Source organism: Euprymna scolopes, chromosome 4, assembly GCF_053919585.1.
Source record: "Euprymna scolopes isolate OS-2025 chromosome 4, ASM5391958v1, whole genome shotgun sequence".
Lineage (NCBI taxonomy): Eukaryota > Metazoa > Mollusca > Cephalopoda > Sepiida > Sepiolidae > Euprymna > Euprymna scolopes.
In genome coordinates this window covers 14,016,047-14,043,432 of record NC_136485.1, presented here as the reverse complement: position 1 = coordinate 14,043,432, position 27,386 = coordinate 14,016,047, and positions in this window count along the sequence as shown.

Genomic DNA, 27,386 nt, shown 5'->3' with positions numbered 1-27,386 from the left:
TGAACCACAGTCAACGACGGGTACTTTTCCTAGTATATATATATATATATATATATATATATATATATATATATATATATGTGTGTGTGTGTGTGTGTGTGTGTGTGTGTGTGTGTGTGTGTGCGCTCGCTCGCGCGTGTGTGCATGACAATATTTTTTAACCTCGCCCTAAACTCTATACCCTAACGTGTAATTATACTGCACTGTTATTTAAATCCTCTCTCCTGATTACTAACCAACTGCTCTATTTCTCAAGTTACCATTAAATCTAATTCACTGTACGTAACTAAGAGGGTCTTAGCTCATCTTCATTCGTTAGAAGTCTGAAACAACAAACATACTTAATGTCTAAAATTACATATATTCGTATCTACTGAAAACATGACATTTATCCATCCATCTATATTTAATTATACTAACAGAATACGACATAGCTTATATTTTTCAGGTATACCTGTACTGAACTGTACTCCAAATCAAATGTTGTTTCTTGTATCTATATTGAGCGTATATCCCATCTTGCAGTCGAATTAAATACTTAGTTTGAGCACCAAATTTCAATTCTTAATATTAAGTAAATCATATTTTAGCATATTATCCTATCCCCAAACTAACATAAACTACATCTAACCATACATTAACTCCCCTCTCTATCTGAAACCAATCCTTTTGCAAATTTAGTTCCTTCCACTGCATGAATGCTTACTTATCCCATCTCCAATTAACAATGAAAATGAAAAGCATAGTAATGTCCTTTTTAATCACCTCGAGGAGCGTAACGTTTCAGTAGATATAAACCTAAACAAGGCCGATAGCCATTAGTCGCGTGCTCTCGTGTTATGAATGAATGCGTGAATGTAGGATGACATGACATTCTTAAAGATAAACTAAAATGACCGAAAAATGAGATGAAATGACTTAAATAAATAAAAAGTAAATGACTTAGAATGAGTTTAATGAAATTAAAGTTGAATTGAATGACCTTAAGAATGACTTGAATGGTTAAAAATCACTGGAATCCTTCAAAAACAACTTGAATGATCTGGAGAATTACTTGAATGGCTTTGAGACTGACTGGTTGTAAAGTGCGTGATCATTTTACATTAAATTAATACAGAAAAGTGATTCCCACTTTATATCACAAAGTTACAAACATAAGTACAGCATGTAGTAAGAACAGATACTACACGTTGATCTTGGCCAAAAGGTGAAGAAAAGCTTAAAAAACTAAGAACAGCATCTATTAACAACAGACCTTTGATCTTAACCAAAAAGGCCAAGCACAAAAGTGTTACGGACACACCGACGGACCGACCGACCGACCGATGGAGTGACATAGAGTCGCTTGCACGCGACTAATAACTGATTAATATTAACTACCCTGCGGGGTCGCAGAAATACATGGTTTAGGAGCCAGGCGCGAGACGAACCCTCTCGTTACTGATGGATCCGTAGATCTTCCCAGGTCGTCTGTCTAGAAGGAAAACTCTGAAGCTAAACAGCCTCGAAGGACAACCTTCCTAAAGCGGGTGATTCAAACAAATTACCGGTTCGCAAACATTAACTGCTTAAGGAGGAGATAGGCTTTGTCTATCACCCGACTTTCATGCTCCTTCTTTTCCTATTGGCCAGGCGTGGGGTGCTATCACGGGGACTCGACACAATCACCCAATGGTTGACCTTTTTTCCTGATTAGAGCAATTATCGTCGTTTTTCCATGCTCCCGCCACATCCCATCCTCCTAAAGTGGACACTGTGGGGGTGTTTCAGTATCATATATGACGGTACAGTTGGACTTTTGTCTAATGGGTTGAGGGTACCGGATTGACAATTATTGGCCGCTGTTTCCGACTGATAGTACAAGAACCCTTTGTAAGCGCTTAGAGCGGCTGCTCCATCAACGGTTGTATAATATCGGGATGATTGTAGTGCCATGTCGCGCATGGAAAGGTGCCCTGCACTTATCCCAAGTGGGCTTTCCTGAGGCCACAATCCTGTAGGTGAGGACAGCTGATAGTCTACTTGTACTGTATGTCTGATATTCTACATAACCTTGTATTGGATGTCTGATATTCTGCATGTCAGGCACCCCTCCCTCAGCCTAACTGGAACTTTTAAATTAAATAAAATGAAATGACAGCTCAAACAAAAATTATGTTTAGACTAGGACCAAACTCAAAGAAAATCAACCTGTCTCCTCCCTTGAGGCTTGAATTTACGAATATCCGCGGGCTTAGAACTAACTTAGATGATGTTGAATCATTTCTCCTTGTTAAAACGCCGGGTATCTTAGCATGAAGTGAAACTAACCTACACTTCTCCATTAACCACTTTAACATACCTGGTTATCTCTCACTCTGTCGTAAGGACTCGGACAGACATATGCATGGGCCTGGAGTCTATATTCGTAACACCCTCCCCCTGACTAGAGAAATAAAACTAGAATCAGACGAACAGGCCTTTATGTGCTTCAGGCTAAACATGCAACAGAACATTAGCTACGTGTATTTTCTCTACCGCTCTCCCTCAACCCAGGAATGTACCCTAATAAAAAGAGTCTCTTACAGCATAGATATAGCACTGTCCCTCGATACTAGCGCACAGGTACATGTATTTGGTGACTTCAATGTCCACCACAGTAACTGCCTTGGATCCTATGCTTACATAGATGTAGTTAGTAGCACAACACATCTCTATATCTCATTCCCTATCACAAAAGGTTACATTTCCAACACGTTTTCAAGTTAAGGAAGATCAACATGCCTATATTCTAGCTCTATTTCTGACCACAGTTCCCGATGATTGTACAACAAATGTCCATAGCCCACTCAGGAATGCTGACCACGCTGTGATAATAGTAGAAATCGCCTTAAATTGTCGCCCTAAAACTGAAGATTCACTGCTCAAAACAACGCGGTATTACAAAAAGGCTGACTGGGAAGCCACCAGAGAGCGCATCAGACATGCCCCATGGCGAAATATCTATTCTCTTCCAGCGTAACAGTGTGCAAATGAGAACACCGAATGGTTCAAAACTGAAATTGAAGCACATGTTCCCACACGGAAATTCTATAGCAAGCCCCACTCTCCCAATGGTTTACTTCTATTTGTGCGGCTGTCATTACTCAAAAGCAACATGCGTACCGCAGTTTCATCCACAAAAGTCCAGTTCAAACAGAAAGAAGTATATAGAAGTTAGAAGTAATTGTAAGAGAGAAATAGAGACAGCTAGGATAGAATATACTGAAACCACCAGAAAACGCATCGAAGCACAGAAATTAGTAACTCGTGACTTTTGGAAAATCTACAACAGTGTAGTAAATAATGGACTGTCAACGATTCTCCACACTATAAAACAATCACAAGGTTGCTTGAAAGGCAGCCGACAAAACTAACCTGCTTGCCAAGTGGTTTGCTTCAAACTCCACATTGGACCCGGCACATCACTTCCTCCCCGACTTTCCTTTGCGGATAGACGCCACACTAGATGATTTGAATATCACCTGTTCTCAGGTACATAATATCATAAAACCCTAGATACCTACACAGCAAGTGGATCCGATCTCATCCCGGCTGTGCTATTAAAAAAATGCTCTGCTGAGGTTGCTCCAGTTCTCTCCAAACTTTACAATAAATGCCTTAACGAATCTTGCTTTCACGACTGCTTCTGTGGTACCAGTCTTAAAGAATTCTGGTGGAAGGACTGGCCCATTAAATTATCGCCCATTAGCCTTCTCCCACTATTCGCCAACATATTTAAGTCCTTAATTAATCAACATCTTACAGCTGCTAAACGCCTGACCGACAAATAATATGGATTTAAGCAAGCCCGTTCCACAGCAGATATCTAAACTGTAATCTCTGAACGTATATACCGTTCACTGGACAAAACAGGGGAGAGTAGAGTTGTAGCCCTCGATATACTAAGTTGTTTTGACAGGGTATGGCATGGTGGTCTTCTAAGGAAATTAGATATGGTATCACTGAAAGAATACATAATGTAATTCCACCCTTCTTAAGAGAAAAATTTAAGTTGTCCTTGACGGTCGTACATCTAAACAATATAATATACATACGGTAGTGCCTCAGGGGTCTATTCTCGAACTTTTATTATAGGATATAAATGCGGGAGTACCTCCCTCAGGGGTCTATCTTTGGACCTTTATTATTCTTGATATTCATAAATTACCTTCCTGATAGAATTGTTTCGGAGATGGGTGTATTTGCTGATGACACCACTCTCTATAACAGTCACGAGGGTAAAACAAATGAACACATATCTAAGAAAATGACAGAAACACTAGAGGATCTGTTGTGGAATTGGGACAAAAATGGAGGGTCACATTCAATGTTGCCAAGACTAAGCTTGTTTCCTTCAATAATTACAAAAAACTTCTCTATTACTAATAACAATGGCCATGTACACATTACCTTAAAGTACGTCCTTTAAACTCCTCGGCCTAACATTTACAGGGACCATGAACTGGAATAGATACATTGAGAGCATTGCGAAGGCTGCTGTCAAAAGGCGGGCTTTCTCTATCGTGTTAGAAAACTACTTACGCCTGAAAGTATTCTCTACCTCTATAAGGCCACCATTCGTTCATGTATGGAGTACTGTTGTCACATTTGGGCTGGTGCATCTGCTGCTTGTTTCTCACTCCTGGACAGGGTTCAAAAGAGAGTCGCCAAACTTATAGGTCCTGATCTGTCATCTAGGCTTCAGCATCTGTCCCACCGACGAAATGTGACATCCCTCTGCATGTTCTACAAGTACTTTAATGGTGAATGCTTTGACGAACTACAGGCACTCGATGTGACTACCCCTGACAAACTCGACAAGCAGCTAAGTCCTACCCCTTCACAGTAGAAATCCCTAGGTGTAAGAAAGCCTTTCACTCTAATAGTTTCTTCACCAGTACTGCTAGACTTTGGAACTCCCTTCCTGGATTCTGCTTTCTCAACTGTACTGACATGCCGAAGTTCAAGTGTAATGTGAACAACCATCTTGCTACTAATCTCCCTTCATAATGCCCCTGCAACTTATGTCCCCGATAGTAGTCTCCCACTTCAAAATGGCATTGATGCACTTTCATAAACCGCGTGAAATATATCGTTTCTATAGTATAGTGTAGTGTTTGATTTTTTTCTTTTCTGAGATTGAAAACAAAACTAAAAATTTGCCCCAACGAAAAATAAAAGCAGAATTTTTAGTCTGCCCTTGTCAGGAAGTTGATTATTAGTGTTAAATGTTAATTAATATCTTCAGAAAAAAGTTCTTTGAATATTTTCAGTGAGAATTATCGCTGTGATCGCAAGAGCCCAAAGTAGGAATATTTTTTGCATTATTTCATAAACATACTTTTTTAAAAATTAACATTAAAAATAAGTGCTAATTGAACTTAAGTGGCTAATATTTTGGACAAAATCTTCAGGGCCACTATGTAGTGGGTTAAGCAGTCAGATGTTTGTTCACATTACACTTGATCCTTTGCATGTTAGTACAGTGTGGGGAGCAGGTAACCAGAAGGGAATTCCGAAGTCTCCCAGTCTGAGAGAAGACACTATTAGAGTTGAAAGTTTTTCCGTATTTCAGCATCTCTACATTGTATGAGTGTAATTCTTCTGCTCGTGGGGTTAGTAACGGGTGTTTTCGAGGGTTACACGTGTTTAGAGTTCGTCGGCGCACATTCCATTAAAACACATTTAAAACCGGCACATGGATGCAACATTTCAGCGGTTGTACAGGGGTAAGAATTTGGTTGATAATAGGAAATGTATTAGATTAGAGACATTTTTTCGGCCTCTGTCTAAGAACGCGAAAGAAAGGGTAGGTGCAGCAGCCTAGTTGTGACAGTTAATAGTCAATGCTTAGGAACATGGCGGTTCTATAGACGTATTAGATACTTACAGGTGTAAGTAATTTTCTGGCACAGTAAATAGAACCGAATTTCTTCGTAGCAACTTTGCCAGTGTCCCCATTGTATTTATTCTAACTCATGTTATCTGTTAATGTCAAGTCGAGTTATTTTAACGAAAATCTTTCAGGTTTTAGTAGTCATGGCAATGAATGATTGAAAAGATTTATTGTAATTGTTAAAGGGAAAAACTTATTCCTGACATCATTGTATGTTAGCATCTATTTCTGTTCCCATTCCATAACAGTCTGGAGGTCTTCTTTTAAGAGTTGGTCATTATCTTGGCTACGTGTTCATTCGTTTTTCGCTCGTGTTTGTTATAGCATGGTATAATCTCACATTAATATTGATATTGATACTATAAATAAAATTGTATGTGGGATGCTGGCAATCAAATTAGAACATTGTTATATAGTTATATTTTTGTCCACCTTAATAATTACCATTTAATCTTGAGGCTCTGTATTTATAAAAGAAACAATAACCAAAAAATAAGGATTATTCAGTAAATTCTAGAAAATATAAGTGACTATTAAACCATATTTATAATTATAAATAAATTTCATTTCATTTTCGGGAAGAAAAGACGTTAAAAGAGAAACATATTTAGTGCTATTAATTAACAAGTGGGTTTATGAAAATTCGGAACTTGCGACATTGTTTTTATAAGCAGTAGAAGTAGTCGTTAGTTGTTGTTGACGACGACGTGTATGCTGGAAAAGTGGTAAAATAGTTTTCATTGGTTAGAAATAAGCTAAGATTTCATAAAACATAAATGGATTCTTTTGCACAAATAAGAACATTGTTAATAAGTTTACCTTGTGTAAAATTTTGTTCATATGTCAGTTGAATGTGTAGTAATGTTTTAGATTATTAACAAAAACGAGGTGCTATTAGCGCGCCATATAATATTTGTTATTTTCTTTTAATATTCATTACTTGTTATAATGTATGTCAATAATAATTTTCAAAAATACTTGATTGAAATTACTCTTCATAGCTTTTTTGTTGTATGTGAATTAAATGGAAAAACATGATCTCCTTTTTTTGAAATAAATGAGATAAATAGAAAATATGCTTATATTTAAAGAAAACAGGATTGATAAATCTAGTGAATGTGACGATAGTTAACGACGGTTATTCGTATAAAATGACTTAAGCAGCGTTTAACAGGAGTTTTAAAACACATTTGGTCGGCATTTATTTGAGATACTAATCTCTGTAAGAACTAAATGTCTTAATAGTCCTGTTTCAAAAACCTACACGTTTATACAAAAGCTGATCTAGATAAAGAAATACCCAAAATGTATCTTTTATTGACGTGGTAAACAGGTTTAGGTTATTCTTAAGTGTTCTTACCTGGAATAATTATTCATAAAAAATCGGATAAATATGAGGTTAGAATGAAAAATACGCAAAGTGGAATCAAATATCGATTTATAAGATTCCTTACTATTTTCTAACTTATTTGTATATGTTGCCTATATTTATATAGTTTAAATAGATTATAATAAAATAAAAGTAATATGCAAATACAATAAAATCTGACGTTCCTAAACATCTGAAATAATTTTAATGTGTTAAATGTCTTGCAATATTTTGTTGAGGTTTTGGTTTTACTCTTCATTCAATCATTCAATATTGACGCCATCGTATCGTCTATTGGTAGCCAGTTTTTCGACGGTTTTTAAACCCATCTTTACATAAGTTTCCTTTCACAATACTTCGCCCCTTGACGCTTTATTGTTGAACTCTTGTGATCATAACAATAGAAGCACGAATCAAATCACGAAGAGGAGATACACTGTGCGTGGCATCAGTTAAATTCATTCAAGTCTTTGTGATTTTTTTCGGTTGTCTATTGCATTATCTTACTGTTCATTGGCATACACCCGCTTCATCGTCGAGTAAAATTTGACGTAAATGATTCAGTTGCTCGAAGATATATCGTAGTGTATTATTCAAAACGTTACTAGTTGACATATTCTAAAATGTAACTTTTACTTACTAACCTTTTAGGCACGTTAATATTACGAATAAATATCAAGGCTATATTGACCAACACATGAGTCTCCCAGCAATTTAACATAGATCTCTATATAGTTCAACGTTTAAGCTGCTATCAATGTGTAAGTCACATTTTTGGGTGCATTTTATAAGGACTTACAGGTAACACACCTTATTCGATACTTCATACTCTGTGAGTTCGAACGCGATTTTACCCCCTCAGTTATTTGATCGATGCGAAAGTCTTTAAGGGTCTTCAGCTAATTGTGTTTTTCATAGTTTTATACGATTATGGGCCACGGAGCTAATACCTTAGTGGAGGACACCAACACTAAACAGAAACACTTGCATGTGCTTTACAGATATATCATAGACTTTCCGAGCGTGTCTTTCTATGGTAGGCTGATTTACAATTGAAGTCTAGGAAAACACAAAAAACTTTTCACCGCTTATTTTATTTGCCATTTCAATGGTTTTCAAATTATTTTATGTACTTCAAGAGCCTGAAAGTCATTCACGTTCATTAAGAACCTAACCTCCTTCTGACATATTTATTCTTCCGATAGTATTTTTGTTTTCGTGCAAACCTGTACTAAAACCATATTAGCTTTTATTTTTCAAATTAAATCATAACCGTTTAAGTTTCCGTAAATTTCAAATTTTACCGTGGACGTTTCTCGTCGCTGTACATATAACGGCAACCTACCCAAGACTCCCACGATATCATCATATGTTTTATAGCATCCGATGCTACATAACTTGCATGCGTTTCTACTGGTAGTGTTTTCAATCGTTTTATGCGAGTTCAGTGTTTAAAAGATTTGTAGAATTTACTTTAATCACTCAGATTTGAATGGTGGTCGGTCTCGTCGACACCCCCCACCCCAAAAATATAGGCGTGAGCAATTAAAGTATTTATTTAAATTTTAACACCGAGCGTATCACAGCATGTAAATTATTATTAGGGAAACTAGACAAATTGAAGATTTTAACGTATACTAAGTTATATTTTAGGATGTTTTCAATTTTCTTCAGCTTTGATCCTTTGGGTGAGATTAAATTTAGAAAATATCTTAGTGTTTATAATGTTTGTTTCAGATCGTATTCTCGTACTGGCCGACTGAAATCTGATGCGCTGTGTTATTCTTGTGATTCTGTAACCAATTATGGTTGCGTATTATCCGCATTCGTACGATTGGTCGGTCATTAGACGCAAAATATCGAATCTTAAAATAGGTAACAATATTTTAGTTTAGAAAAACTGTTTCATTTACTACAAAGCAGCATACATAGGAAATGATAGGTGTAGTACTTAGCACCAATATGGATACACACTCAAACTCATGGTTGTTAGTCCCGGAATAACTATATCATTTGGAAAAGTGCATAAATTGTATATGAGTGAGTAGTCAACACCCTTGTACCATCAAATCTTTTCAGCTTCGGGTCAATAATCAGTGAGTCGAGGAATGTTTTCTTCTTATCCGACCGTGACTGTTCTGGTGTTGGTTGGAATAAATCGAGGTCGAAAGTCCCAACAATTGCAGGGCCAGACTGTAATTTCACTTTTTATTAAATATATTGACTATTACGTACTTGCGTACATTTTTGTCTTACTTTTCGTTGAACTTTATCTGTCCAATTCTAATTTTTGTTTTATGATTGCTTTCTTTATTAAACCTTTCAGGATTTTTACAAGTTTTATTCAGAAAATAATGAAATACTTAGTTATGCAATTCTTAACATCATATATATAGAGGGCAATTTCCTCGGATTTTATATGGTTCTCTTATTTAGAAAATATGAGTAGCTATTTTGTTTGATCTCTTTTTCACGGGAATAATTTATTTGAATTATACTGATTTTAATTTTTATATGTATGATACACGCGATTCCACTATGTTTTTAGAATCGTTTCTCGTGCTTGCAAATGTTTTGCAAGCATCCGCAAGTTTATGTAAAGTGAGTTTTGTTTTGTATTCGAATTTCGCTTTCGTCTAATTTCTTTGCCGAAACTAGTTCCTGAGTAAACATGAAGCTTTTAAAACAATTCCACTCATCTAAAAGCGTTATGGTGCTTGTTTACGACCGACGCGAACGCTTAATACTCTTCATCGTCTCGCTTAACCAAATGAAAACATCACTACTTTTTGTGGAATAATAACGATTTGGACTGAATAGTACTGACGGTAACTTCACGGTCTCAGCGAAACTCAGATCCATGTGTTTTTTTTTTTAGAAAGGATGTAGTTTATGAATCTACTGTTCCACACTTTTCGTACTTTGTTTTTCAATAGGTTGCTCAATAGCTAAGAGTGTGATTAATCCTTTGGGGAATCATTGACGACCCACATTTACTGTCACATATATGCAGGTCGGCACCTTTCAAATCCAGCAATGCTGCATAAATTCCTTTCTGATGTCACCCCTGAAGTTAAGTGGCACAAACATAAGCATTCCTGGTGAGTGCTGTAAGATGTTGGTTTTATTCTCTGTAATCCATTATGTCAATCGTTATCAATACATATCCGAAATTGCTTGTGTGCAGATTCATCTTTTGTAGAACCTGCAAACTGGAATTATTTATTTATTTTTTTTTATTGTATTCACCCCAATCAAGGCAAATTGCCACTTTCGTGTAGGGGGCTACTATCAGGGGCAACAACTACTGGGGTACTATGTAGGGATTTGGGCAGCAAGATGTCGGTTCACGTTACACTTGGACTTCTGCACGTCAGTATTGTTGGGGAAGTAGGGACCTGGTATGGAATTCCAAAGTCTAGCGGTTCTGGGGAAGAAACTATTGGAGTAGAAATATCTTTTACATCTAGGGATCTCTACAGTGTGGTGGTGGGATTTAGCAGCCTGTCGGGTTTGTCGAGGGTGCTCACGTCGTGGGGGCACAAGTGATTGCAGTTCGTCAGAGCATTCACCACTAAAATACTTGTAGAAAAGGCAGAGGGATGCAACATTTCGTCGATAGGACAGAGGCTGAAGCTTAGATGCCAGTTCAGGGCCTATAAGATTTGCGACTCTCTTTTGAACCTTGTCAAGAAGCGAGAGACTAGTAGCAGATTCACCAGCCCAAATGTGACAGCAATACTCCATACATGGGCGAATGGTGGCCGTATAGAGGTGCAGGATACTTTCGGGTGTTAGTAGTTTTCTAGCATGGTAAAGAGAGCCCACCTTTCTTGCAGCGGCCCTGGCAATGCCTACAATGTAATTGTTCCAACTCATGTTTCCTTTGAACGTTAGGCCAAGGAGTTTGAAATATGTACTCTCAGATAAAGAGTCGTTGGCCATTGCTATAGGTGGTAGAGAGGGGTTCTTGTAATTATTGAATGAAACTAGTTTAGTCTTGGCGGCATTGAACGTGACCAACCATTTTTGTCCCCATTCCACTGCAGATTGGAGGTCTTCCTCTAGTTTTTCTGCCATTTCTTTAGAAATGTGTTCATTCATATTCCTGTCGTGCCTGCCATAGAGTGTAGTGTCATCAGCATATATACCATCTCAGAGGCAATTTTGTCGGGGAGGTCATTTATGAATATCAGGAACAATAGAGGTCCAAGGATAGAACCCTGTGGCACTTCCGCATTTATATCATATTGTTTAGATGTACGACCGTCGAGGACAGCCTGGATTTTTCTTTTATCTAAGAAGGATTTAATTATGTTAAGTATTCTACCAGTGATACCGTATGATTTAATTTTCCTGAGGAGACCCTTATGACATACCCTGTCAAAAGTCTTAGATATATTTAGAGCTACCGCTCTGCCCTCCCTCGCTTTGTCCAGTGAATGGTATATACGTTCAGAGATTACAGTTAGGATGTCTGCTGTGGAACGGGCTTGTCTAAATCCATATTGTTGGTAAGTCATAAGTTTAGCATCTGAAAGATGATGGACTAGAGCATGGTTAATTAAGGCCTCAAATATTTTGGTAAAAAGTGGGAGAAGGCTAATGGGGCGATTATTTGATGGGTCAGTCCTTTCGCCAGAATTCTTGAATACTGGTACAACAGAAGCAGTTTGGAGAGAACTGGAGCTACTTCGGCTGAGCACTTTTTTAATAGCACAGCTGGGATGAGATCGGGTTCACATGCTTTTGAAGTGTCATGGATTTTATGATTGCATGCACCTGAGCAGGGGTGATTTTCAGATTGTCTAGCGTGGCGTCTGTCCGCATAGGAAAGTCAGGTAGGGGGTTGTTGGAAGGGTCCAGTGTGGAGTTTGAGGCAAACCGACTGGCAAGCATGTTAGCCTTGTCGGTTGCTGAGGAGACAACCTCGTGATTGTTGGTTAGTGGGGGAATTGTTGATTGCCCATTATTTACTACACTGTTGTAGATTTTCCAGAAGTCCTGAGTTCCTAGATTTTGTGCTTCTATGCGTTTTTTAGTGGTTTCCGTAAATTCTCGCTTAGCTGTCGGTATTTCTTTTTTAACGTTATTTCTAACTTCTATATACTTCAGTCTGTTTGAACTGGAATTATGTCGGTTAAATCTGCGGTATGCATGCTGCTTTTGAGCAATGGCAGTTGCGCAAGTCGACGTAAACTATTGAGGAGAGTGGCTTACTATAAAATTTCAGCATGGGAACATGCGCTTCGATTGCAGTTTTGCACCAGTCAGTGGTCTCGTTTGCACACTGTTCAGCAGGGAGAGAAAAATATTTCTCCATGGGGCATCTCTGATGCTCCATTTTCAACTCAAAGTCCAGGTATTCTCTTTGTGATCAATCATAGCATAGAAGTGTTATTCCTCAATAGAAATACCTGCACAGATTCCGTTTTACAATGTGTTACACATCTGTCCACTGTGATCATCACATCCTCTAAAGCTCTTAATGCATCAATTCCAATGAGTAGGTCCTAGCCAAAAGTTTTGCTACATTATCAGGACGACAATCTCAGCTGTGTGAACTTTTCACATTACAGATAGTGACAGTTTCTACACCACAACATGCTTGGGTGTAGTGTTGTAAGTAAATTGAGACGTAAAACAAAACCTCTTTCCAAAGCTTTATTGAACAAAATTCACAGCTACTAAAGCAATAGAGAAAGAACTTGGTCTTTTAAAACAAAATCACGTGGAAAGAAACTGAATTTGCATATCTAATTTTTTTATTTAGTAAGAACAAATCAATTTAAATGAAAATATTTTAATTTAGTAAGAACAAAACAACTTAAATAAAAATATAACAATTGATGATCAAAACATTCACTTGTTGCTTCTCCGACAGCTGACAGTGATTAGCGCTAACTATAGATCGGGAACATATCATGTCTACGACTGGTAGGCACTGTGAATAATCAATTTTGACGCCAACGACTGGCACTTCTGCTTCCATTCTTTGGTAAGGAGAAAGGGTGGCGACGATATCTTGTCTCCGAATTAATTTTCCGAACAGTTGCAAGATGTGTGACCAAAATCATTGCAGCCATAACATCGTAATGGTTTTACTCATGTTACTTCGACTCAGAACCCTCTTAGCAAGATGATTAGAACCTCCCACACACTTATAGCACACAAGGATTTCACGCCTATCACTAATTTTGGGGAGACTCCACATTGTCTCCGTAATATTCAGATACCACATGACTAGTGCTAGCTTATGCTGTTGTTAATTCCTTAGTAATGTTTCCAGCTCGGGCCAAAAACTCATCAGTTGTTTATGTGTGAACTCGTGATGATGCTCTCGCAAAAGTCCAGTAACATTTTCATCTTAATATTCTGTTATTTACACTACGAAACTGTACTGATAATTTCTGCAAATACGCTAAACAAACGTCGACCGTTTCTATGGTATAACGCCGTTGAGTAATGAACGAACGAAAGTTTTGTACTAAATACTGTATACAGAATGTGCATAGTTTTATTATAGTCTGGTTGACCCTCGAGTTATTGATTGATTACGTAGGCCCATTCCAGTTACTTTTAACGGGATAATTGTTACTGGCTCTTTTTTGCACAATTTAAAATTTCGCTTAGCCTTCTTAACTCATTCGACGACAAATGGTCACGTGGCAGATGGTCACGTGGCAGATCCTACAAATGGTCACGTGGCAGATCCTACAAATTCTTGTATGAAGCGAATGCAGAGCCTGTTGAATTTTTTAGTCACCGCCAATCAAGGTGTCTTAAAGATAAATTTTTTATGTCAAAATAAAAGAAGGCCGAAATAGCATATAAATGGAAAAGGATGTCTCCAACGTTACAATGCGTATCAACTCCTCATAAATTAAACCGTCATTCACAATACTAACTCTGAAAATCTGTACTCTCTATCGGTTGTCAAAAAACAACTGTCTATTCCATTGAATTCGTCTTTCTAACAGCCACCATTTCCCTCGTAGTCAAATTACTGTCATATGTATATAAAAAAAATACACGTTCAAAATTAAGTTTTTCTACTTGTTTACTATCCCGATCTTATCACTTGAAAGGCTAAACAGAGGTTCAGCCGCCTTTGTAAGTAATACTTTCTATTAGAGTATTAAAAACAAGACAGGATATATAGAGAACGAGAATTGTAGTACCTAACGCCAATATTACAACGAGATACTTAACCACACCCATAGTGATTACCTTTCAGTATATTCATACTGTCCGGAAGAGTTCATATATTGTGAGGGGGTGAGTCCTCACAACAATTATAAAACATGACATCGTAGCCTTTTTAATTTGTTAACTTTTGTTAATAATAATCAATAATCGTTGCTTTGTTTGTACAAACAAATGTGATGAATACGACCCATTGAAAAAATGTTCGGGAAAATCAAATTTGATCACAGTTTTCGACCCCTAAAGGTGTTTAGTTTGATTTTGTTGATAAGACATTTAACCTCTTAGAACTGCACGCCTGTGGAACTCTGTTCCGTGCCTGCTTCCCACCTGACTACAACTTGGATGTGTTCAAGTCCAACGTTAACAAATTCATAATGAACCGCCCCCTTAAGTAAACACTTCATCAAATCTCCACACTAACGTAATGTACTTGCAATAACCTTTATCCCTGGGTAGCTTCCGGGCCTTGAGAAGTGGTGACCACTGTGTAAAAAAAACCTAAGTAATCCATTAATATTGCATAATCATACACTTTATTGTATCAAACTTATGCAATCATAATTACAATTGACCTATTAATTAAATAATATATACATACATTTATATAACATTAAATACATAATAAATTTAATATTACATAAGCTAACACGTATGTAATCATAATAAGAATGGGTCTATTTCTTAAATGGCAGTGACATCATACTCTAATGTTTATGCACTACAATTAATTTCTAATAAATTATTTCTAATCAATGATATAACAACATTGATAAAAGTAAGTACTTAAACGTGCCTGGGATACGAGACAATACGTCATTCATAATTAGGATCTTTCAACGCGTACTTAAAAGCGTGTATTACGCTAACGTATGATATTCTTTCCAACATGTTTTTAAAAGAAATCAACTCATTTACTGTAGCGGTCATAAACTTAGAGTGCAGTGAAATTTTGTGTTAATCTTTATTTTTTTTTTTTTACTAAGACATTGTTATCGTAAAGTTTTAAATTAGCGTAATTTTCTTCGACCCTCGAACTGTAAATGCGTAGACAGCACCTATTGTCTTTTAATTTCCTTTTCTCCCAAAGCGGAATACTTAATAATGGTGGATGAAAGCGACATATGCCAAAATTCGCTTGATAATGCCTTTGGCCGTCGATCATACTCTTCAGTTTTAAATGATATTTTATAATTAAACGCCCAGTTTAATTGGACGTACCTCATTAAAGTTACGTCCAAACATATTATGAAAATGCAATGTTTGTAAGTCACACTCACAAAATCATGTTTTTATTTTTATTTTTTATCTGTAACCCGTATGTTTAGCAGCGTCGTAACTCTCGCTTCCCATATTTTTCTTTAGGTTTCATATTCCATGAGCAATGTTTCCGAAAAACAAATTGCTGTTTTCTGGATTGGAATATATCCATATACCACCTATTGTTAGTTAGATATTGACCTTTAATGAATATTTATCTTAGCTTCTTTTGAAAACAAGTAGCTTCCTGCTCTGTGTCGGGCGATTTCCACAAAATAGCATTTTGATCGTCTGACAAGCTTAAAATTTAAACACCATTTTTCGATTTGTCATACGCAACTTTAAAATCAGAGTTTGTTGGTCTTTCACGGTTGGCTTTTAAATAAAACTTTCATGTGTTTTCCACACTTAAGTTTTAAACAGAATTAACGTTAGTGTGTCAAGTTTTAGTTTGAAATAAAACTTTATTTGTACTTAATTTATGAATTAGATTTTTGTCTCTTTTACATAATTGTAAATAATAGCAATGCACAACGTTTAAGTTAATTTTACTATATCTCTGATGCCTAATTGGAGTTTGACGCGAGTATTTAAGCTGGATTTTGCATACTAATAATGGTTGCGCCTGACAATTTTTACCGACTGACAACTGCCTAACCCCATATTACCCCGTGACCTTATTAGAAACGTCAAAGCACCAGTAATAATTTATAATCAAAAAGTGATTTGAAGGTGGTAAATAAAAGCAATGGATTATTATTTTTTTTTTTAGATCAACTGTGTTGTGGGTTTATTTGCCCGTCAGTGTGTATATATATGCTACCAGCGATTAAAGTAGATTTTAACATTCATATAGACTGTAAAACGCATTTTGAGCAACAGACCACAGAAAATATTTAACAATACGTTAGTCTGTTGGACGAACATGTATATTAGCATTCATCATCGATCTGTTACGTATATGGTTGAAGTAACATTTTATCGACGTAACAAAATTAAATTTAATATAAAATTCGTATTTATATTTAAAAGGTCATTTTCGTCGGTCTATTTGTTGGAAATAACAATCTGTTGGAATTTGTCTCCTTGGACCACGTGAAATACTGTTAATAGCTATTTGGCTTCAACTGCATTTATAACTAAGATTGTAATGACCTAATTTCCTGTTTGTTTGGTATATGAACAAGTTTTGCTGACGTGTGCAAATCAGTTTCAACATATAATAAGACCATTCACACATTCCTCGATGTCTGCGTGTGTTAACGCAAAAAGCTTTGTAACATGTTTCCATTTTTATCCCTTTTTGTCGTCAGCATATGGAGACACAGTCAACCGTATTTTAATCAAATTACGTTCTTTTTTTATTAACTGATTTTAATGTTTTATCAATACTACACCCCTTTCGAATAGAAACAAGGTATTCGTAGGTCTATTTATGTTCAAATAATATCTTGGTGATTTGTCATGCAAGTGTTAAAGCTAATTGTTGTTATGTTACACTTCAATTCCAAATTTATATTGTTACATCCAATAAGTCTATATAATATTTTACTTGTCATATTCTTAGTTAGTCCGTACATTACGTTTTAAAAAAGCAAAATACAATTTTTTAAAGCCAAACCGCTTCAAAAAAGCAAAATTCCGGAAACTTGGTTTCAAAAAGCTAATATGGCAACCTTAGGCAAGGATATGAGAGTGACGACTTTTGATGTAGCTTATTCAAATAATAACAATAACATTATTATTATTATTATTATTATTATTATTATTATTATTATTATTATTATATACGGTCATTGTTCTATGGCGTGAGAAAGAAACTCGTAGTAATTTCGACATGCAACGAATCTAATTTTAGAAAAAAACAAGGCAAAACAAAAAGATTATAGGGTACTAGACTAAAAAAGTAAAATAAGATTGTCTCTGACGACGTGGTTTTATTATTTCTATTGAACAATGTAAAACAATATTATTGTCTAAGTATTTATTAGTACTTATTAATTTATCCCATTGTTAAGTTCTATATTTAAAACACAATGGGAACTATTTTTTACGAAGGAGTTACCACTTATAAGGCCTGAGAGATTAATGAGTGTACAGTGTTAAAAAATGTCGTAATTACAGTTAGTAGTAGAAATTTGGGAAATTGGTTGACTTAAGAGGATTGCTTATCAATAATTTGTTCACAACAATATTGTAGTCAGTTGGAAAGCAGAAAAACGAAACAAAGTTTCACAAACCATACAGCTCTAAGAAAGAAGCTTTGTTTATGGAATCTATGTTTAGGTTTAAACACAGATAAAGCATGAGGAAATTATTGACAGTGGTTCTAGCTGGGAAGGTGCTTTTCATGAAAGCCAGGACAGAGGGGAACCATAGATTAGAACTCAGACGAGAACTTGCAATGGAAATAACGCTAAAGCAAAGACTCACATCGTCTCTTTTATAGGAAAGAGGTTGCAGGGAAGAGAAAAGGGCATCCTCCCACTAGGCTGCAAAGTCTATTTTGAACTCTGTCAAGGTAGGATAAGCTGCTTCTAGCAGAAACTGCCCAGTAATCTATCCATGGCGTACTTGGCCTTTATACAGGTAGAGAATTGCATCAGCGGTAGAACGATCCTATCATTTTTCCAGCAACCCTGGCAACAGATTTATGTTCGTGTTCCATCTCAAATCAGGAGTAAAGGTCAGACCAAGAAGTTCTTAAAAATATGGAGCCTCCCCAAGTCAGGAGTCATTCATGTCGATTGATGCCAGACGGGGGTTAAAGCGTTGATGATAGAAAGATAGAAGCTTGGTCATAGAAATGTTAATAAACTCATATTTTTTTTCTGTCAAAACAATTGTTGTGAGAATGCATCTATGCACAAGAGGTAAACTGAGCGAATTCGGTGGCCTTTTTACTGTCAAACTCTACAAAATGTTCTGTGTAGGCCTAGGAGGTCAACCCTCCCAGACCTTGCATACCGGCTTTCATAGGGAGCAAGTTTATTGCTTGTTACCTGAGGCGCCCTCAGCAGGGAACGCTGACGGGACTATCCAGGCATAAATTTGGCAAAGCTAAAGTGCTCCTGTTGTAGCACTGATTCATTTTCCCACTTTCCGACCTTGTGTCGCATCCTACTGCTGTGGGAGAGAGATAAATATCTGTTTGTGTACTTTCGTAGTACAAGTAAATCGAGTTTCCAACCTCGACAACCAGTTCGACAGAATCTGGACCATTTCGATGGTCTTTTGCTGTTGAACTGATGTAAAAGAGTTTCGTGTAGCTCTACGAGGTCTACCCTACCAGACCTTGCCTCCCGTCGTTCGGGAGGAGCAAGTTTATCGATTGTTGTTCTTACCGGGAAATGCCGACGGAGCTACTTAAACGAAATTTTCCAGGGCCAGACTATTCCTCTTCTTGAGGCGCTGGTCCATTTTCCCACTTTCCGACTTTGTGTCATATCATCTCGCGGAAGGAAAGTGGTAAATTACTGTTTTTTATACGTATTATTACACAGAGGTCGAGATTCCAACCTCAATAACCAGTCTGACAGAAACACGGCCATTTAGATAGCCTTTTTGCTGTCGGATTGATGCAAAATATTCTTTAAAGTCCTAAGATCTCTATTTTTCCAGGCCTTTCTTCCCGGCTTTCGGGAGCAGAGAGTTTGTAGTTTGTCTGAGGCTACTCATACTTATTTTTGATGGGCAAGATTGCTCTTTATTTTGGGATTCTGTTTCAATTACCAACCTTCTGACCACATCCTCTCGCAGTGAGAGAGTAGTAATTACTGGTCTGTGTACTTCGTTTTACGTGGCCTCGGTGGTACGTGCTACCACTTTTGCTCTTTGTATATTCTGTTCGTTTCAATATAATTTTCAAACGTATATCCGTGTCTGTGTTTTTCCTTAGTGACCCTTCCGGGGCACAACAACTTGGCGATGAGAGATTTTAATTCACAAAGAGGACACTAAAAACAACTTTGCAACCGTGGACTCGAGAACACCCGACAGAAATCTGAACTTAAAATACCCTAGTGTTCCACAACAACTTGGTGAGGAAGAACTCGAAGTCACAAAGAGGATATTCACAATAATTTGGCAAAAAATAATTGAAATTGAAAAAAAGTACCATCAACAAAAGTTTTTCAACTAACGGAAAAAGGAAATGCATAACATTATACCAGTAAATATGCACCGAAGTTATTGGCTAAGAGAAAATCATTTTTAACGAACAAAATACTTTTTTTTACTGAGACTACGAAAGTACCACAAAAATAGGGAATACCATTTTGTCGGACACTAAAAATAAAATTTTCATAGCTGTACTTTATAATATTTCTATTCAAAACTAAAGAGAATAAAAGGGTAAACACGCTTTTTCTCCAATTAAATAGCTATAAATGGAGAAACGTAGAGAAAAAAATCAGGAATTACTTCTCAAAAACCTGACCTATAAACCTAAAACGGACAGGAACACAGTTTTTTTGCTAAACATAATAGAGAACACAGAGGAAGTGTTTACCTACCTTTCTGATCAAGACCAAACGATCGACGCATTCTTTAGAATGTATGAAGACCTTTTCAAAGTCAATTGCGACGATTAGCCTGGTGCGAAAAAAGTTCCTCTGCTTTTACGAAAACTAGAAACCGTTGAACACAGTAGGTTTTAGAATACCTTTTACCTAAAAAGACCAGGGATTTACAGTTCGCGGAAACCGTTAAGTTACTTTCAGAAGTTTTCAATCTGAATACATCTCTATTTCATAAAAAGTGGTGATGTTCTAATTTAACTATAAAGAACGTAGAAGAGTATTTAGGATTATTTCAAATGTCTAAGTTTTGATCACGGGCTAGTGTCGACAAAAATGCTGAAGGTATAGGGCGAGTATAATCATAACTTGAAAGCGAATTTAGAAACTTGTGCAAGATTGCCAAGAGGTTATGAGCATGAGAAGCAATTCTAAAAATATAGAGAAATCGGTAAAGTGCAAACAAACAGAAAAACGAATATGTCAAGCCACAGTCTAAGTATAAAGCAAATCGGTTTCTTTAATAAAAAAAGGCAATAGAAAATGGCTCTCCACATTTTACAAACCGACGGACTATTCAGAAAAAAATACTGCCAAGACCATGTTACTGATACAGCGAACTGCACTGGAGAAAATTCTGCATCTTTAAGAATGAAAATTGTCAACATTGTGGCAAACTTAGGCACAAAATGTCGTATTGCAGCATCAGATGCAAACAAATAAATAGACTCAGACATAAAAACACCACCGAAAAGTCAGACGAAAATTTACGTAAATAATAAATTCTCAAGATATTTAACTCTGTGTTAGTTCCCTGGAGTGTTTTGTAACCCCAATTTTGCTCATAATTCCTAGTTGGCAACTTATTTCTTTTCTTCCTTCCCAGTAGTCTCCTGACTCAGTGAGAGCATTGCACACGTGGTATAACGCAGTTGTATTTCAGTTTTCCTTTGCGATAGCCGTCGCTTTCTCATTCTGGGGTGTCCAGTCACCCCAGTTGACTAACCTAGGAATGATCTTATGATTTATATATTTTATATGTTTCAAGTAAGAATGAAATTTTGTAAATACAAGGCATATTATGTAGAATTAGGCTATTCTGTAATATTTAATATGGAATTAATGTTTTAGTATTTTCTTTATCATAAGTGTTTTGATGAAATTATTATTTTTTTACAATTTATTTCTCTTTCAGTCTTGTAAATATGAGCTTAGCTTATGTAATATTTTAAATCTTCTTTAGTTTTAAAATTTATTTTATTGTATTATTTTATAATAATATCAACAAGATACAATTGATTCAAACTGTTCAATAGGGTCTGTAGATACATTCTGAACCAGCAGGATAACTACATAATATATAAATAATAACACTATAAGCATTTTTGCATTGGAATGTATAAACACTCCATGGGACTAACTGTGTTTGAAACACTCTCGTGACAAATGCAGTATTAACAAAACTGTGAAATTACAGTTGGATATTGGATCGAACCTTTCAATTATAAATTTATATACGTGGAAGAAACTGAATAAAAATATCGACTTTGAAGAAAAACTTAAAGTACACCTGCACGATGACTATGACTGGTAATAAGATTAATTTTATTAAACAATAATATTTACTAGTAATGTTGGACTGTACTATAAAAATGTTGAGCAGTACTATAAAAATGTTCGGCAGTACTATAAAAATGTTGAGCAGTACTATAAAAATGTTCGGCAGTACTATAAAATATAGGGCAGTACTATAAAAATGTTGAGCAGTACTATAAAAATGTTGAGCAGTACTATAAAAATGTTGAGCAGTACTATAAAAATGTTGAGCAGTACTATAAAATGTTGGGCAGTACTATAAAAATGTTGAGCAGTACTATAAAAATGTTGAGCAGTACTATAAAAATGTTGGGCAGTACTATAAAAATGTTGAGCAGTACTATAAAAATGTTGAGCAGTACTATAAAAATGTTGAGCAGTACTATAAAAATGTTGAGCAGTACTATAAAAATGTTTGGCAGTACTATAAAAATGTTGAGCAGTACTATAAAATGTTGGGCAGTACTATAAAAATGTCGGGTAGTACTATAAAAATGTTGGGCAGTACTATAAAATATTGGGCAGTACTATAAAAATGTCGGGTAGTACTATAAAATGTTGAGCAGTACTATAAAATGTCGGGCAGTACTATAAAAATGTCGGGTAGTACTATAAAAATGTTGGGCAGTACTATAAAATATTGGGCAGTACTATAAAAATGTCGGGTAGTACTATAAAAATGTTGAGCAGTACTATAAAATATTGGGCAGTACTATAAAAATGTCGGGTAGTACTATAAAAATGTTGGGCAGTACTATAAAATATTGGGCAGTACTATAAAAATGTCGGGTAGTACTATAAAATGTTGAGCAGTACTATAAAATGTCGGGCAGTACTATAAAAATGTCGGGTAGTACTATAAAAATGTTGAGCAGTACTATAAAACTGTTGGGTAGTACTATAAAAATGTTGGGCAGTACTATAAAATATTGGGCAGTACTATAAAAATGTCGGGTAGTACTATAAAATGTTGAGCAGTACTATAAAATATTGGGCAGTACTATAAAATGTTGAGCAGTACTATAAAATGTTGAGCAGTACTATAAAATGTTGAGCAGTACTATAAAATGTCGGGTAGTACTATAAAAATGTTGAGCAGTACTATAAAAATGTCGGGTAGTACTATAAAAATGTTGAGCAGTACTATAAAAATGTCGGGTAGTACTATAAAAATGTTGGGCAGTACTATAAAATATTGGGCAGTACTATAAAAATGTCGGGCAGTACTATAAAAATGTTGAGCAGTACTATAAAATATTGGGCAGTACTATAATAATGTTGGGCAGTACTATAAAATATTGGGCAGTACTATAAAAATGTTGGGCAGTACTATAAAATATTAGGCAGTACTATAAAATGTTGAGCAGTACTATAAAAATGTTGAGCAGTACTATAAAATATTGGGCAGTACTATAAAATGTTGAGCAGTACTATAAAATATTGGGCAGTACTATAAAAATGTTGGGCAGTACTATAAAATATTGGGCAGTACTATAAAAATGTTGAGCAGTACTATAAAATGTTGGGCAGTACTATAAAAATGTCGGGTAGTACTATAAAAATGTTGAACAGTACTATAAAAATGTTGAGCAGTACTATAAAAATGTCGGGCGGTACTATAAAAATGTTGGGCAGTACTATAAAAATGTTGGGCAGTACTATAAAAATGTTGAGCAGTACTATAAAATGTTGGGCAGTACTATAAAAATGTAGGGTAGTACTATAAAAATGTTGGGCAGTACTATAAAAATGTTGAGCAGTACTATAAAACTGTTGGGCAGTACTATAAAAATATTGAGCAGTACTATAAAACTGTTGGGCAGTACTATAAAAATGTTGAGCAGTACTATAAAAATGTTGGGCAGTACTATAAAAATGTTGAGCAGTACTATAAAAATGTTGGGCATTACTATAAAAAATATTGAAGGCATACGTTCTAAAAAATTCGGCAAATCTTTTTGGACTAAACTAGATAAATAGATATTTAATCGAAAAATATGTAACCTGAAGAAAGTAAAAAAAACGAAAACGTATCGTGCAAAATATCTTTAAAAAAAGCTATTTATGTAAACCAAAGGTGCATACAATGAATTGCATACAGAAAATTGACGAAGAGAGAAAAATAAATAACTCGTATAAGTTGAAAATACGTTGAGGAATAACAAAACAATTAAAAAGTGAACAGAAAATAAAAGCGTCGCAAAAAAATAAAAAATAAACAATAACAAAAAACGCCACTCAACTGGCACTAGATACACATTACATCCAGAGAAAGAGCTGATCGACGTAACTTTTAAGACTTCGATCGCGACACACCCTAACCCTAACCCTAACCCTAACCTTAACCTTAACCCTAACCCTAACCCCATGCAAATCAGCAACGATGGAGAAGAAACAAAACTCACCATGACTGACTATCGACTCAAAGCAGAAAAGATTTTGACCAGCTTTGTGCGATGAAAAAAATCCTAAGGTTTGTTTGTTAGAAAGGACTCACTCACAAACAAAGGGTGAACTTTTCCGAACCGTATAAACAGACCGAAACGTGCGATTATCCGTGTATTCCGTAATACGCCATGTTGGTTGTACGTGCAACGACATTTGCCCTTTGTATATTCTGTTTTATTTCAACGTATTTTAATTTTCTAAACAATATCCGTGTTCGTGTTTTTCCTTACTGACCCTTCCGGGTCGCAACACTAAGATTTTGCGCTATTCAAAAAATATCAACTTTATGAAAACGTATTTGTTTGTTTAATAAATTTCTCATTCACTAGAATTTCCACGGGGTCTGCTAGTACATATTTTCAGCAGCCTGTCAGGATAAGGTTTAAAATAATATTTTTTTCGACAAAGTTTTAAATGGTATTTTCGCTGATCTGAAAACTCTATACTTTTCTGTCCATCACCTGTAACTTCACGAGGAATAAAGGAGACAGGCGTAATTAAAACACACACACACACACCTCTATCTACACATACATGCACACACATATAATATTGTTATTACACGCAGCAGTACGACTGCGACAACCGCCAGGTTAACTGAACAACAAAGGTAAACTGAATAATTCCGTCTACACGATTCAGCACGAAACATAACATCGATACGACCCGATACAGTATCAAATACTTCCGTCGACTCGATCCAAAACGATCTCGAACAACTCCGTTGACGTGACCTGATACGATGCGAGCAGTATTATCGATAAGACCCGAACCACTGCCAGAGTCACCTCAGACGTTTCTGCTATTTGTTTCCTTATGAGAGCAAAATTTGACACAACATCAGTTTTAATGTAGGGAAATATTCATCTCTCCAGAAAGGGACACTCTGAATTAGGACAAAACTGTCTTTGCCTGGAAACGTTTTCTTTTATTGATTAAGGAGAGATTTACTTAGCGTAACATCAGATAGATACTATACTTTGGTCTTAGCCAGAAGGCAAGATCGAGGTAGTTACTGCTATTCAATGGCTTCTTCACGGGAACTAAATGTTACACAGGACGTTTTTTAATGTGGAATATATTTAATTTCCACAAAAGGGGCACTCTGGGTTGGGGCAAAAATATGAATTTCTATTAGCATAGGAAAGTTTTCTTGACATTGTTTAATGACAAAATCTTAAGTGTACCATCATAACTGATACTACACTATAAAATATATATTCGCACAAAATATTTAAAAAACTACAAATTAAACAAATTAGCAACAAGGTTATCAAAAGTGTGGGGATATGGGTGTCGTTCGTCATCCTTTGTCACACATACTTTGTCACCCATACTTTTTAACACATACTTTGTCACCCATACTTAAAACTATGCATCCTACACTTAACTAGAATCATTTCAGTCACCGCAATACCACATCCCATCCGAGGACTGTCCTACTTAAGACAAACTCAAATTTGAAAAAAGTTTTGTTGAAACATAAATATATGCAAACATACTACACTTTGAGCTTACACTGAAATCCAGATCGAGGCAGTTACTCGCTTAAAGACTCTGGCGTCGACTTATTGTAGCCTTTGGACGAACTAATTTCGCCGTAGGTAAATCCGACTAAGACATCAACACAAATGTCTCTAACGTTTCTGCGCATGGCCGACACATCACCGAAAGCGATTAATTTGAAATAGCATTTTTGTCATTCTGTAAAGCTTACATCTGGAAAATCATTTTCGTCGGCCTATCACACATAAGGTCGAAGCGCCGTTGTTCAACCGCAGAACGCGACGGATTCCACTTTCAAAATGGCGAAGCTTTTACTAAAAGCAGTATTGCATTTCAACATTCTACCGCACCCCCAAACCATGCTTTACAAAATGTAACATTGACTTAAATCTCTTTATTTCAATTAAACTAGGCTTTCAGTTGATATTTAGTCTTAATGTGTCACTTTTTCAATGGCTTTATGTCTCCATTAAAAGTAATTCGATTCATCGACATGAATTCGAACTTATTTTAATGAGACAAACACAAGATCGTCGTTAAAGAGAAGTTATAAGGAATAATTAGTTTCAAGCATTTAAAAGGTGGTGGTTGAAAAAGTCTCTCATAATTTTTTATATTAAAATCTATTATACGTGTTTGATCAAATGTTACATCGTAAACTTAATGAATAAATATTTTCAATATCATTAAAAAAATAACAAGGAGTTGTTTAATAAACCTACACTCCTATAATTTTATTTTTGTTTTGTGTATTGGTATTCGCATTAAAACTTTTTCTATCTATTTAAAAATAAAATACAACTTTGTTATACAGGGCTCGTGGAATTGCATTCACTAGCAAACTATCTAGCTAATTTGCATATTGTTTTAAACATTCATTTTAATTAATTCGCTATTAGATTTTTCGATTTTGTATGGTTGATCATCTTCAAGTAACTATTACATGCAATTATATTCATGCAGATATTCTACATGATTTATACTTGCGTAATATTTTCCGAAAAAAAAAATTTATGGTAAACACAAAAATATTTATATATATATATTTATGTATACGTATATATTTTTTCCCTACCAAATTGCCCCTAGAGTTTTTGGTTTACATATATGAAACTTAATATACAAGGTATTTAAACCTACGCGAAACTTTATATTTGGGTATTGGCCGGGGAAAATCGGCACTAAAACGGGAAAATGAAAACAAAAAGAAATTTGCCAGGTGAAAGTGAAACGCCGGTATAACGAATATGCATGCATAACGTAGTAGCTATTGGTTCATGTTTTAATTTTTAGCCTGGCAGCAAACATGTAGTAATAGCTCAGTCATTAACGACAGAGAAAAAACCGTAAGCTAAACGTTTTCGTTTTAATTTCGGTGGTGGCGCACGAGGCATTTAAAAAAAAAAACATTTTAAATTATTAATATATGCTGGATTCAATAGAATATTATAATAAATACAAAATCTGCATTAATCAAAATATCATATTTAAGCGTATTTTACGACCAGGCAATGACGGGCACCCTGCTAGTGTTTTATGTATCTCTATTATTGAATTTATTGTAATT